The 14,896-nt window shown below is 36.1% G+C and overlaps 1 pseudogene; it reads left to right on the forward strand.

The window, feature by feature from the left end:
- Positions 1-12,852: 12,852 nt before the first annotated feature.
- Positions 12,853-12,971, forward strand: LOC141567736 (U6atac minor spliceosomal RNA; annotated as a pseudogene).
- Positions 12,972-14,896: the final 1,925 nt, after the last annotated feature.

Below are 14,896 nucleotides of genomic sequence, written 5' to 3' on the forward strand. Positions count from 1 at the left end.
GTTACAGCCGACAGTTCTCAGAAGGTGGAAATTAATAAGGAGAATGAGGGAATTATGGGGCCAATAACAACACCTCTTAAAAGAGGGCATCAAGGAGGCAGGACTCCAGGAACAGTGCTGTAAAGAGCTCAGCAAAACCTCTTCCCAATTGGACAAAATTGACCAAAACAATTATTTCAGTACTCTGGAGATTAACATGAAGCATATAAAAAAAATGAAGAAGAGTTCATTCAAGAAAAACTAGCAAAACTGAAGCGAGAACAGCAGGAGTTTACGGAGTTTTAGCTTGGGGCTGTTTTCATCTGCCCCACTCCTTACCCCACCAGCTCGCTAAGCAGGAACCAACAGTTTCCTAGTGGAGGACACTGACTTAGTTTGGATCAGAGTGTAGATAAATCCCAAACTCCTGGACATTATCCATAAACAGTAGCAATCCTAGTTGCAAGCAAATGGAGAGACTAAAATCACAGCTAGCATGAGGTTGCAATTCTAGTTCAGACAGGCAATAGACTACCAGAGTAGCCAGAAATTTAACAAGGATCTTGGAATGAGACAAAGTTAGTTGTCCCTGATAAGCTCTCGCATATCTCCAGCCACCTGCAAGCCTGTCTGCATGTGCAAAACTGCACAGACACTCCGGATAGACTGGAGAGGGTCCTAGCTATCCAAATATCACTATTTGGATCATGATGCCTCATGTATTCTCAGGAAAAATACAGGGGGACCCAGCAAAAGTAAAAAGCCAGGGTCGACTTATGAACTGCCTAAACTTTGGCTCTGTTCATGCAGCCAGCCCCCCCAATAGGTAAACAAATGAGTGTGTCTGTATTCTAATCAAATTTTGTTTACAGAAATAGGTGGTTGGGCCAGATTTGCCTGAAAGGCCATTGTTTGCTGATAAATGCTCTAAAAACTGTAAGCTAACCCACTATGACATAAAACAGGTCACTGGTCAAGGGGGTAGGATGGGGACAGGAGTGAGGGATTATGAAAGGGCACGAGGAAATTTGGGGGGATGATAGAAATAGCAATTATCCTGACTGTGGTGATTGTTTCACAGGTGCATATATATCAAAATCTAATGAATTGTGAATTTTAAATATGTGCAGTTACTTATATGGCAATTATAGCCAAATAAAGTTATTAAAAATCAATTAATACATTTTGCCACATTAACAGAATTAGAAAAACCATATGACCATAACAATGGATGCATAAAACTTTTTTGTTTTCAAATTTTACACTTCCTCATGATATAGGATACTCAATAAAATTCTTGACACATAGTATATTTAGTAAAAGTAGTTATTATTATGGAAGACAGTGGCATAACAGAAAAGTATAATGGGAATAACACTGGCTTTTGAAACAGGTAGGCACTTGTTCAAGTTATTTACTAACTGTATAAATTAATGCCAATAATAGTTACCTTACTGGCCTGTTTTAGTCATTGGAATAGCTTATATATTGTGCCCAAAACATGTATACACATTTTAAGAAAGGAAAAAACTGTATTAAAATTACACTGATGGTAACTACTCTGAGCACCTCTTGTAATTGCAGAAGTCAAACGTGACTTGTATTCATCCTTTGATATCAATATATATTAAGTATTACAATTTTAATACAGTTTCTTCCTTTCTCAAAATGTGTATACATTTTTTTGGCACCCTCTGTATATTGTAGAACTCCTGGCTTTCAGTGTGTAGCCATTACTATTGTTATGGTTTTCTAAATTTAACATTGTAAAATGCATACAGATCCTGGCATGCTATGTCCAGTAGACTCGTCAATAATTAATAAGAATGAGTTAGTTATATTGTAAAACTATTATGTCAATTTTCAATCATACTCTAGAGAGAATAGATAATGAATTTCATGTACTCAAAACACCTTCCACAGTAATCAATCATTTTTGCCATTCTTTATCATTATCCTCTTTTTTTTTTTTTTTTTGGCTAGAATATGTCAAATTAAATTCCAGACATTACAGCGTTTTACTTGTAAATACTTAAATATGCCTGAGATGACATATTTAATAAATATGTCTTAATTAAAGACTTTTAACTGTTAGGACCTTGTATTAGTAGCAATCCTGGTGACAAGCAAATGGGGAGACTAGGTTGCTAGAGCAGCCATAACAAAGTACCATGGTTGGTTTCCTCTGAGGTCTCTCTACTTTGCCAACTTGATGGCCATCTTCTCCCTGTGGCTTCACATGATCTTCCCTCTATGTGCATCTGTGCCCTAATTTCCTCTTCTTACAAAGACATGAGTTATATTGGAATTAAGCTCACCCTTATGACCTCATTTTACTCTAATTACTTCTTTAAAGGCCCTATCTCCAAATACAGTCACATTCTGATGTACTAGGGGTTAGGACTTCAACACGAACTTTGGGAGGCCACAATTTAGCACATAATATACCCATACAATGAGAGAGAATTGTGATGGCCATGGAAATTCTTGGCTCAAATCTTCCTTTACAGCTCTCCTGCGGTGAACTACATCATTTGATGGCAGTCTCCAGCTGCTGCACCTTGAGATGCGTTGTAGTGTTTGCACCCAAGCCACACACTCAGCATTGCTCCCTGCCAGTGATTGGGCACAGTGGAGAAACTAGAGCCAGCCATTTCTGCTCTACGTGGATCTCCTATAATGGGCGATCATTGCTCTGGGTCACTTCAACGTCCTGGGTGAGAATTTCTCAGAGCTGCACCACGGTGGGAGTTCCCTTCTACTCCTTCTTCCCTCCCTCTCCACTCCCTCTCTCTTTTCCTTCCCTTTCTCTTCTCACACCTGTAAGACCTGCATCGTGGTCTAAAACTCCCTGCTTATACCTGATCTCTCTCCCCCTCTAGGTATTTCCCCCAACAAACCTCATACACATCTAATTCTATCTTGATGTCTACTTCTTGGACACAGTAAGCATACTAATAGTAAAGGCTGAAATCATTAACTAATAAGTAAGTAAATGATTGGTGATGTTGGTAATCAGGTTTCTCACTGTTGGATGGGACATATCAGATAAGCAAGAGCAGGGGGTGGCCTTTGTGGTAATGGAATACAGTGGGAGACACCAATATGAGCTCATGTTTATCTTAATGTACATGCAGATAGTTACATATAAAGTATTTATAGATATGCATATATACATGGGTTAGTTTACACACACATATATTTCCTTGCTTTGTCAGCTGAGAAGGCCCAGAAAAACAACACTTCAGTAGCAATGAGCATATCTATCACTCAGACCTTGGTTTCTATTGTCATTCTTCAATAACAGGAGCCAGGGCTCCTTGAAGAGATGGTTGGTCCCAGTACTTGGGCAGGATATCTACAAGATGAGCCTGGGGCATCTTGTAGTTCCAGAAAGTAAGGAAGTGCTAAACAAATCAATAAAAACAAATCAAAAAAAATATCCATACACACAATAATGGGGGTACGTCAAAGGGACATAAGAGCCAACATGAAATAGGCCCTAATGGCCAAAGCTAGAATAACTTGAGCAAAAAGTAATGTTGCATTGAATTATAATGCAAAGTAAATATTTACAATTCCATATGGATATAAGTATATGACTGAATAAATAAATGGGAGAGAGAATCTGAGCAGAAGAATTTCAAATAACTCATGGAGATACTCCCCTCTAAAGGAAGTGGAGCGTAACTCCCCACTTTTTAAATGTGGGCTGAGCATAGTGATTTCCTGCCAAAGATACAGTACAGAAAAACGGAGTGGCTTTACAGTGGACAAACTGACAACCACACTTCATCCAGATGATCAAGGTGAGCAGTAAGAGTGATAAGTCATGTTGATAGTATGTACTCTTGATGTGCTATGACAAAAATAGCCCTTTACATCTATGATCGTGCTCTCAAAAACTCAAAGCCCCAGTCTAATCATTAAAAAACAACAACAAAAAAAACACCAGACCAATTCCAAATGAAGGATATCCTACAAAACACATAACCAGTACTCCTCAAAACTGTCAAGGTCATCAAAGACAAGGAAAATCTAAGTAACTGTCATCGCCAAGAGGATCCGAAGAAAACCTAGGAATTAAAGGTAAAGTGGCATCCTGGATAGTACCATGGAACAGAAAAAGAACATTAGGTAAAAACTAAGAACAATCTAAATAAAATATGGGCTTTAAATAATGTATTAATATTGGTTAATTAATTATAATAATTATTCCGTACCATTTTAAGATGTTAATAATAGCAGAAACAAGATGTGGAATATATGGAAACTTTGTAGTGTTTCGCAGTTTTTTTCTGTACATCTAAAATTGTTGTAAAATAAAAAGTTTACAAAAATCTATAAGACAAAATGCCATGTGGATTATGATTGCAATAACTAATATTTATTTAGCACTTTCCAGGCTACAAAGCACTCTCTACTGCATTAACTCGTTGAATGATAAATCCATTACCTTCCAGGATTTTATGATGAGATCATGGTATGAAGCCTGTCTAAAAAGCACATGAATAAAACATGTAACTGTCATTATTTCAATAAAATCATGTTCTGCTCAGAAAAAGAAAAATGAATCATAAAGGACCTGAAGTTACCAGCACAGCTTTTAATTTCTGGCAAATTTCACATCTTTGCTCTGTGTGTCAAATCTGTTCTGGGTATGTTGGGTTTCTATTTTGCAGATCTCTAGTGATTTTTAACAGCAGTTGTGAATACTTAATGAAATTCATCATGCATTTGCAACAAACTGCTCACCTTTCCCAACCCCAGAGAGAAATGTGGAAGTAGAAGAAAAGAAGCTGGTGATGAATTGTATCCCTCCTCACCAGAGCAGGAAGAAATAATTGACAGGACAGGTGTCTGCCAGAGATCCAGCAAGCAGCACGCTGGTGTTTCAGAGCTGCTCCTCTCCACATGCGTCCTTTTGTTCCTCCTCCCCTCCAGTATCATTCTCCCTGTCATGTCACCTCACTCCTTCCCTTTTCTTTGCTCTATGTGTCACTTTCCCCTTTCCTCTTCATTGTTTTAGACCAATGGAGAAAACTCAGAAAAATCCCCACATCCTACTGAGGCGTGCGTGTGGTATTCAGGAAAAATAGGTGGCTAACTGTAAATTAGAGTATTCAAAGACACTTCTCTGATCCCATAAATGCCCTAAAGCTCTTACTTTTACCAAACTTCTCATTTCCTTATTTCATTTTCCTTTGGACACGTAAGAATCAGGCAGGAACTAAATACAGGAGCAATATCAATGTTTGGGATGATCTCCTACCCAAAATGCAGTGAAGTATTTTGACAGGCCTGTGAGGCAAATGGTACTTTTTTTTACGATAATTCATGATAAGCCTATATAATATGTCAACTTAACTGAAAATCTTCACACAAAATCCAAATACTCTTAATCATAAGACAACAGGATTCAAGGTGAACAGGTTGAGTGAAAGCTCTGACACACACTAGTCACGTGACCTGAGACTCTCCCAGGCTCAGTGTCCTTATTTGTAAAACTGGAATATTAACAGCAGCACTTCAAGGGATCGTGAAATGTAAAGGCAATAATGTGGTTACAGTACATTGTAAGCACATACTGAATATTAGGGCAGAAAAAAAATATATATTTGGGATGAGAGTAACATATGCTACCTTGACTCTGGCTTCCAGGTCCACATTGTAGAAAAATAACAAAAATTCATCTTACTCTCAGTATAGTGCATGTTAAATTTTCTTTTCCGGTATGATTTTGAAATAAATATTGAATAGTAGTTTCAATAAATTATGTAGCTTGGTGTTCCTAAGTATAGTCAAAAACATGTAGCAATCACTAATATCTAAACCTTAAATCCGGCACATATTGTTAGAAAGACAAACTCTAACGAAATATGTGTGTGACTTAGAAGTTGAAATTACCAGTGCTCAGCCAATTCTTTGAGAGCAGATCATTTATTTCTGAATCTTTTTAAACCAACCACTGAGCAATAGTCTTAGCATACAAGTTTTCTATATATTTTAAATAAATGAATGAAAGATAAATATATTAAACTGTTACATATTTAGAGACATCTGATAAATATACATAGTATATAAATAATATTAACTTTCATGTTGCCTATATGAGAAAAAAAATTTTTTAATCTATGCTCCCCACGTCAAAACAGTTCCTTAGATGCCTCTGTTAGCTACATTTGGACGGCCACCCCATCACCATCACCAAGAAAAAAATTTAGACAAGACCATTGCCACGTCTCAAAGCATCTGATATGGACTCTGCTTCAGAGTTCGAGTTGCTTCAAGTTGTGTGTGCCAATTAAGCACACACAATTCAGTGGTGGGCAAGAACTATACAGCCATTTAGTCTTTTTTCAAGGAATTGTAATGTTTGGAAGAGAAAGAGCAGGACTACCAGGAATAGGTAGGATATTTACTAAAAAGTAAGAAGGGGAACATATAATTTAAGATAATAGGCTAGCTTCCTTTACTCTATTTGTTCACATTAGATCTTAATCTAAAGATACTTCTGATGCTTAATCTCAAAGGAGTAAGGCAATATTTGCATACCCCTTGGCTTCAGAGTGGCATCTCAGAGAAAGGAAATGAATATTATATAGCAACTCATATTCTTTCTCAGACAGAATAGAGAAAATTCTTTCCCTACATTCCGTTGGCATGATGAGAAAATTCAGGCATTTATTTCTTTCATTTTCTTTTTTTTTTCCATTTTCTTGATATTGTGGGATAAAAATTCTGATTGTAACTTGTCCTGTGATAGACAGTTACTCCCCCCCCCCCTTATTTTCCTCCAAAATGCAAGTAGTTGTTAAGGGACGCTCCTTACATCAGCAAACAAGAAAAGCCTGACACTGTGTCCAACTTCTTAATATAGAAACAATTAATTAGGCAAAATTTGTCACCACTCAGGAAACAATCAAACTTCACAGCATTCACTAAATGACAAGTCACATGGAGCGTGATATTTACAACTCAGCTCACCCGCACAGCTTCCTGAATACATGCAACTGAAAACTACAAACAAACCAATTGGTTCATGGAGAAGCCTTCAACCAGTAAATAAAATGAGAGCTAGAAAAGAGGTCACAGTCAAGTCACAGTAAAGTAGAGTTCCAGATGCCATGGGGATGTGGCTTTTTGACCTGCCACAAACAAAGACTGAAATGTTATTCATTTTCTCCATATTTTCATGTAAATTTAATTTTTATGAAATTGTTGACTTGCTGACCCTGGAGACTGGAATCTCTCTATTAATCTTCAGAGTGAGTTTTAATGATGAACTTCAAACAAACACTTTTTCATTCCCTTAACCTCTCCTTCCATTCAAAATACTACACTGTACCCCTCTTGAATATATTTGCTGGTTAGAAAATGAAGAGAAATATGAATGTTTTCTACTTACTCCCAAAGGAATGAGTGTATGATCCTTAAAAGCCAGATAATTACTCCCTGAACATGTCATGAAAACAATAGTAAATCTAAAAGTCTAATTCTTTCTCATACAATAAGAGCAAAAAAAACTACCCAGAAGATGTAGAGATTGGCAGAAAACAAAGAATCAAAGGTGATTGAAAGAGTTATAATGTAAGACTGCCTTGAGCTTGGCTTGGTTACTTTTCACTTCTAGAAAATTGGATGTTACATTTTTTCAAATGTTCCTTGAGTTTTCAAAACGTCATGGAAGAAGGCAGTAACTGCTTTTAGTTCTCGTTAAAGTTTCTTTAATTCACATGTGGGTTTATGAAAGAAATCGATTTCTGCAGTCAGTTATGTTGGACCAACTTTCCCACTGAGAACAACTGTAATAGCTAGATACATTTTTTTAAAGACTGTTTGAAGGCATCAGAGAGCTATCAGATCAGTAAGGACTTGAGCGGTCAAGAACCCAGGGAGAAAAGCAGAGCAAAGAAGTGAGCTTGATATTTAGAAGTACTTTTACTCTTAAGGTCTTTTCTAAGTCCCGAGTAGTGGCAGAAAAACCTAGCATAAAGTGGTGGCTGCAAATCTGTCTTAGTTTGGGTTTTTCCAGAAGCAGACCCTGAGATACAGATCTTAGTAGAAGTAGTTCATTTGGGAGATGCAATAAACGTCAAGAGGGACGTGGGAAATTATGTAGGGAAGGGAAGCAACAAATAAGGGGTATCCCAGTAAGCAGTATACAGAGAATAGCTGTAACTTAACTCTGGAGTAACTCTGGGAAATTGAAAGCAAATACTTCAGACACATCCCACCCAAGGCTTGATGGGTCTGGGGGTTTTGTATAACCTTTTTCATCAGGCATTGGTTGAGGGATATTCCTGCGAGAGTTAATTAATTACAGAGCACTTCTAGCCTTCCATGGGTATGGCAGAGTAGCCTTCTACAACAAGTCATGAAGCATGAAGATACAGGTACTGGCAGCTGTCAATTATCTAGAACACACACATATGGTAAATTTTGAGGTACCTGAGAAGGTATTGACAGTATCTGCTACATTCCACCCTTTGTAATGTTCAGAAAACCCACACCCAAGTTAAGGTTGCTCTATCCTGTCATTTCTTTGAGGTCAAATGTTTGAAAAAATTAACATGCACAGGAGTTTTAGTGAACAAGAGACATGCTTCATTGCAGTTCATCCAAAAGTTGCAACTAATATTCACTATCTATCTCTTCTAACGTTCAATCAAGATTCCCCTCATGACTGGCCAGTGCTTCTAATGATCTGAGATAAACTAGATCTTTCTTCTTGAGGGACATCTGGGCCCCTGGGTACCACACTCTTGTTAGCTCATGCGTTCTGCTATTACCCATTTCTGGTAAAATACTAGATAGGAAACACAATGAACCTCCCTGCCTTCATCATGTAACAGCAACTCTATATCCTTGTAATAGTAATGATTCATTACCAGTGACAATGTAATGACTTCTCAAATGCTTTCTGTGCTCCTATGTGAGAGCCCAGAATGACTAGGGTATAGTTTTATGTTTAGCTTTTGTGGAACTCCTGCTTTGTAGCCTGAAATCCCTCTCCTGGGAATCGAAGCACAGATTCCTCAAGGGAGTCATTGGGAATACAGTGAAAGGGACCACTGCTAGATCCACTCTTGGTCTTTAGGTCCTAGGGGTGCTCATCTCACTTTCAGGGAGTCTGTGGAGTCTCCGATATTTTCATACTATAAGATGCTATTTGCCTTTATCACTTTGTGTTTATCACTGTTGGCAGTTGCACAGATGCATTAGTTCCCAATAATTGTCCATAATCCATATGATATTTTCAGGACCTAGACTAGTTAATTGAATGGAAATATGATAGGGACCACCGACCTTGCACCTTTAAGTCTATAGGGTGACACTAAATCTACCATTTCTCTCAAAATGCGTTATGGCTTCTCATTTAGTCTCTTGACCAGGGGGGAATTTTTTTTTTAATTAAAGTTTATTGGGGTGACAATTATTAGTAAAGTTACATAGATTTCAGGTGTACAATTCTGTAATACATGATCTATATATCACATTGTGTGTTCACCACCCAGAGTCAGTTCTCTTTCCATGAACATATATTGGATCCCCTTTACCCTGATCTACCATCCACCTCCCCCTTTACCCTCTGGTAACCACTAAACTATTGTCTGTGTCGATGAGTTTTTGTTTCTTCATTTGTTTGGCTTGTTCTTTTGCTGTTTTCAGTTTTATATCCCACATATCAGTGAAACCGTATGGTTCTCGACTTTTTCTGCCTGACTTCCCATTCTGCATTCCCAATCTGCATTCCCACTAATAGTTATGAGGGTTCCTTTTTCTCCACAGCCTCTCCAACACTTGTTATTGTCTTGTTGATGATAGCCATTCCAGCTGGTGTGGGGTGATATCTCATTGTGGTTTTGATTTGCATTTCTCTGATGATTAGTGATGTTGAACATTTCTTGGTATGTCTATTGGCCATTTGTATGTCTTCTTTGGAGAACTGTCTATTCAGGTCCTCTGCCCATTTTGTAATTAGATTATTTGGTTTTTTGTTGTTGAGTTGTATGAGTTCCGTATATATTTTGGATATTAGCCCCTTATCGGAGGCATTGTTTGCAAAAATCTTTTCCTATTCAACTGGTTGCCTCTTTATTTTGTAGGTGGTTTATTTTGCTGTGCAGAAGCTTTTTAGTTTGATGTAGTCCCATTCATTTATTTTAGCTTTTACTTCAGGGAGGAATTTTACGGATTTCCACTTGTTTTTCCCAAACATTTTGGTTCTTTCTCCATAAGTCAAGTAACCAATGTGAGAATTCTGCCAAATTATAAGTATATGTATCCTTATTATGTACAGAGGCACTGGGGAATTTACAAGAGTACACTGATGTACCACTGGATTCCCAGTGAGGCAGACTTGGGCCAGGGCTCCATGTATCACCTGACCTCCATATTTCTCTCCCTAGCAGGAGTGCCACAGGGCATTTTTTAGTCTCCTGGGATTACGGTAATCTCAGACCCTCAGATGAGGACTTGAGCAAGTGGTTTATGTGGGAGTGAAAGAAACACCAACGTGGAGGAAGTGGTGCAGGCAAGGGAAGACATTTTTATTAAAAGATACACTACTTTTATTAAAAGATACACTATTAAAGTAGCTAATTCCATAGGGGAAACTTAGGGTGCAAATATGGTATAAAGCACATGTTCCAGAATTATCCCACCAAAGGGTGGGGAACCGTTAAGAATTAGACACCTATAACTGCCAGTCATTAGTTAAAGACTGCTTTGACGGATTTTAAATTCCTGAGCATTTTTAGCACTACCACATGCACAGCTAGAGCAGCCTTCCAGAAAAATCCACGGGGCACATACATGCAGATCTAGTAAAAGCTCTACAACACGGCTCCAAAATCTGAGGAAACTTGCAGAGATTTCCACATTTTCTGGGAAATGGAAAATTCAATACACGCCAAGCCATAAATCTTAAAATCAGCTAGAGAAAAGAGACACATCACCCTTAAAGGAACAACAACACTTATAGTTAACACTTGAACAGAAACTATGAAAGCCAGAAATCAATGGAATGGCATCATCAAAGTGCTGAAAGAAAAGTATTTCAACCTAGATACCTATACCTAGGAGCAAACATCCTTCAAAACTGAAGTGAAATGAAAAGAGTTCCAGATAAACAAAACAGAGAATTTGTCACCAGCGGATAAAATATTTTTAAGTGCTAACAGTACTACATGTTCACAAAATATTAGTAAGATGTTAAATATAATCTAAAATATACAGGTATTTAATTGAATATAAAAGTACTAAATATTTCTTAAAAGAAAGCTTATGAGACTGGCTAAAATATAACAAAGCCCAACAATAATATATGCCTTCAATATAAGGATAAAGAAAGGTTCACAGTAAAAGAATAAAAAATGATATATAATACAAACATTGCCCCAAACTGTATCTATAGCTATATCAATAGGGGGAAAAGTAGATTCCAAGGCAAGAAGATTATTAGAGGAAAAAAATAAAATATTTCATTGTGGTTAAATAATCCATCCACCAGAAAAATTTATGCAAAATATAAAATAGTACATGAAATACAGATGCAAAGTAGATTTTAACATGTTGTTCTCAGTCACTAATAAGTCAATAGTATGAGTAAGGACAGAGAACTTTTGAAGAATAAAATTTTAAATTTTTTATCACATCAACATACCTGGGAAGCCAAAAAATGTATGAAGTGGACATTTTGGTCAACGTTGCTCAAGCAGAAGTTCGCCATAATCAGAAGTGTCTTTATGCTGATGGTAGCCACTTTGAGCACCTGTTGTAATTGCAGAAGTCAAGCATGACTTGTATTCATCTTTTGTTATCAGTATATATTGAACATTACAATTTTAATACAGTTTTCCTTTCTTAAAATGTGTATACACATTTTTGGCACCCTCTGTATATAACACCATCCTCAACAACTGGAGAATACACATACTTCCTAAGATGATGTGGAGCATTTTAAAAATTGATAATATACTAAGCCATTAAGCAAGGCTCAACAAATTTACAAGGACTGAAATCACTTCATGTGTATTTCTAACCAAGTGGAATTAAATTAGAAGCCAACAGCAAAAATATAACTAGAAAATCCCCCAATATTTAAGTTAAAGTTAATATTGCAATGTAATTTTTTAATCAGTTGAGTGTAAATAGGTTAAACATAAATCATATCTAGTCTGCAGGGAAACATTTAAAGATTCTAGGATGGAAATTTATAACCTTGAAAGCATATTTAGAAAAAAAATTAATGCTGATACTCCATGATCTAAGTATCCGAGTAAGTTATCCAGTGAAAGTAAAAGGAATAGTAAAAACAAGATAAAACAACTAATGAAATACAAAGAAAAGCACATATTAGAAAAAAATTTTTAACTAATGAGCTTGAAAAATAATAGTTTAATAATACTGTGTTTCCCCGAAAATAAGACCTAGCTGGACAATCAGCTCTAATGCATCTTTTGGAGCAAAAATTAATACAAGACCTAGTCTTTTACTATATTATATAAGACCCAGTATTATATTATATTATATTATATTATATTATATTATATTATATTATATTATATTACATATTATATTATATTACATTATATTATATTTATTATATCATATTATACCCGATCTTACTGGGTCTTCATTTTTGCTCCAAAAGACGCACTAGAGCTGATTGTCTGGCTAGGTCTTATTTTCGGGGAAACACAGTAGGAAGACTTCCTCCCCAGCCCAAAGTTATTTATTTATTTAAAAGTTTATGGGGGTGACAATGGTTAGTAAAGTTACATGGGTTTCAAGTGTACAATTCTGTAATACATCATCTATATATCACATTGTGTGTTCACCACTCAGAGTCAGTCCTCCTTCCATCACCATATATGTGAAAGGAGAGATTAGCATTCCCCTTGACAAGGATGGAAAAGGCCCTCAAGCCTAACAATATGCATAAGGTTAAGGAATTGCCACCTACTTCATTTTAATTTTTTAATTTAAATTTTCATTTGTTTATATTTAGGTACTTGTTTTTTTGTATTATAAAGGAATTTTAGCATTTATTTTGTAACATATTATGGTACAAGAAATATATGTAACAAATAATTACAAAACACAAGAACAGATAAAACGTACAAGAAATTTTATGTACTGGTAACAAATTTACGATACCTACGCATCATAAAGGCCAAGAACTCCATCGTTGTAAGTTCAACAAAACCAATTATCAGTATTCCAGGGAATTATTTTGCATATGGATATCATTCTTGATTTCTAGAGTTACACTTTTAACTCATAAGCATAAATAAAAGAATTTAAAACATTTATATAGGTACGGAATTAATACTACCCATGTATAATGTACATCCTTATTTTTCCCTCACTACTTTGGGCAATAAAAAGTGTGCATTATACATAGCAAAATACGGTATTTCTAATGCAACCAAGTGGAAAAACAGCACACACATAACTTTGGATGGAAGAAATCAGACACAAAATAATACATACTCCATTCTTCCATTCAGGCAAAACTAATCTGGCTTTCTTTGGAGGAGGTAGACAGTAGGTGGAGGAGACACAGAAGAACATTTGTGAAAATTTCAAGCTCCATACTTATTATTTGTGCACTTTTCTGTATGTACTTTATAATTTGATAAAAATGACTTTAAAGAAACAGATTAAAATAAATGGGAATTATAACGTTAAAGGTAAGATACAATGTCAAAATGAATCGCAAAAGAAAACAGACAATAATTAGTGTTAGGACTTTGTACTAGAAAGTAAATCTAGTTTCTTGACTCATTATTTAAATAAAGTTTAGAAAATTCTTTGGAAGATCAAATTATTACCATAAAATGAAATGTTATATATTAAATGCAAAAGGAATAAATTGGGGTATTAATTCAGTATATCCACAGGGTATTCTGGATTAAATGAGAAAATCTCAATTATAGAATTTTACTACGAAAAATGGAAAGTTTGCATGCTTGATGGACTGTGTATTTGCATTAATGAACTTAAGACTGGTTTGGCTTATCACCAATTGGAAGTACCAGCAACTCCTCAAATAATTTTAACCCCAATTAAATGTCTTATCTTTTCCCCAAAGCTGCTTATGCTTCTCTGTTTCTAGTTGCTATAAATGACAGCCTAGTCTCTTAATCATTTACATTTAAAACCTCAGTACTATCCTTGACACTGCCTTCTTTCTTCTATTGATCCTTTAGCCTTATTAACTTTCACATCTATCACAACCTTTACATTCCAGTGACCAACCTCTCATCCAAGTCCACAATTACTCTCTCTGAAAATATTGCAAGTAGTCTTTTCACTTCTAGCCTCTTGATGTCAGTCAGCGCTATGCAAACTAGTAGTCTTGCATAATAGTCTTTTTTGTGACAGCACTAATCATGCTATTCTTCATTTCAAAAACCTCCACTGAGTTCCTGTTATCTACAGAATAAACCCCAGTATCTTAGTTTGACTTCCAAGGCCATCCAAATTCTAGCCTCAAAATGATTTCCAACAAGCATGCTATATTCCAGTAATGTAGCAGTAATGACATTCACTCACTTTTCTGCCTGTTTCTTTGATTGTACTACTCTCATTGTCGAGAATGATTTTTTTTTCAATTTTTCTAAATTCTAAATCCTCCATAACCTTTAAAACTCAATTTGTCATGAAGGGTTTTGCTACCGAGTGAGGTCATGAAAACTCTACAGTAAGAACTTAAGTGGTTTTTAAAATTCATCAGGTTTTTAGAATCACCTGAGGAGCTTTTAAAATTAACCAATACTGGGGTCACATCTGCAGACTCTAATAGAGCACAGCTAGAGTTACTAAAGTCTATGAATCTTAAAAGAAAGCCTTTCTAGTGTTGCTGTGGCCACCAGCTCAACATCAGTCCATATTAGTTTTGAGGGAC

This window comes from Rhinolophus sinicus, linkage group LG11 (assembly GCF_036562045.2).
Source record: "Rhinolophus sinicus isolate RSC01 linkage group LG11, ASM3656204v1, whole genome shotgun sequence".
NCBI classification, from domain to species: domain Eukaryota; kingdom Metazoa; phylum Chordata; class Mammalia; order Chiroptera; family Rhinolophidae; genus Rhinolophus; species Rhinolophus sinicus.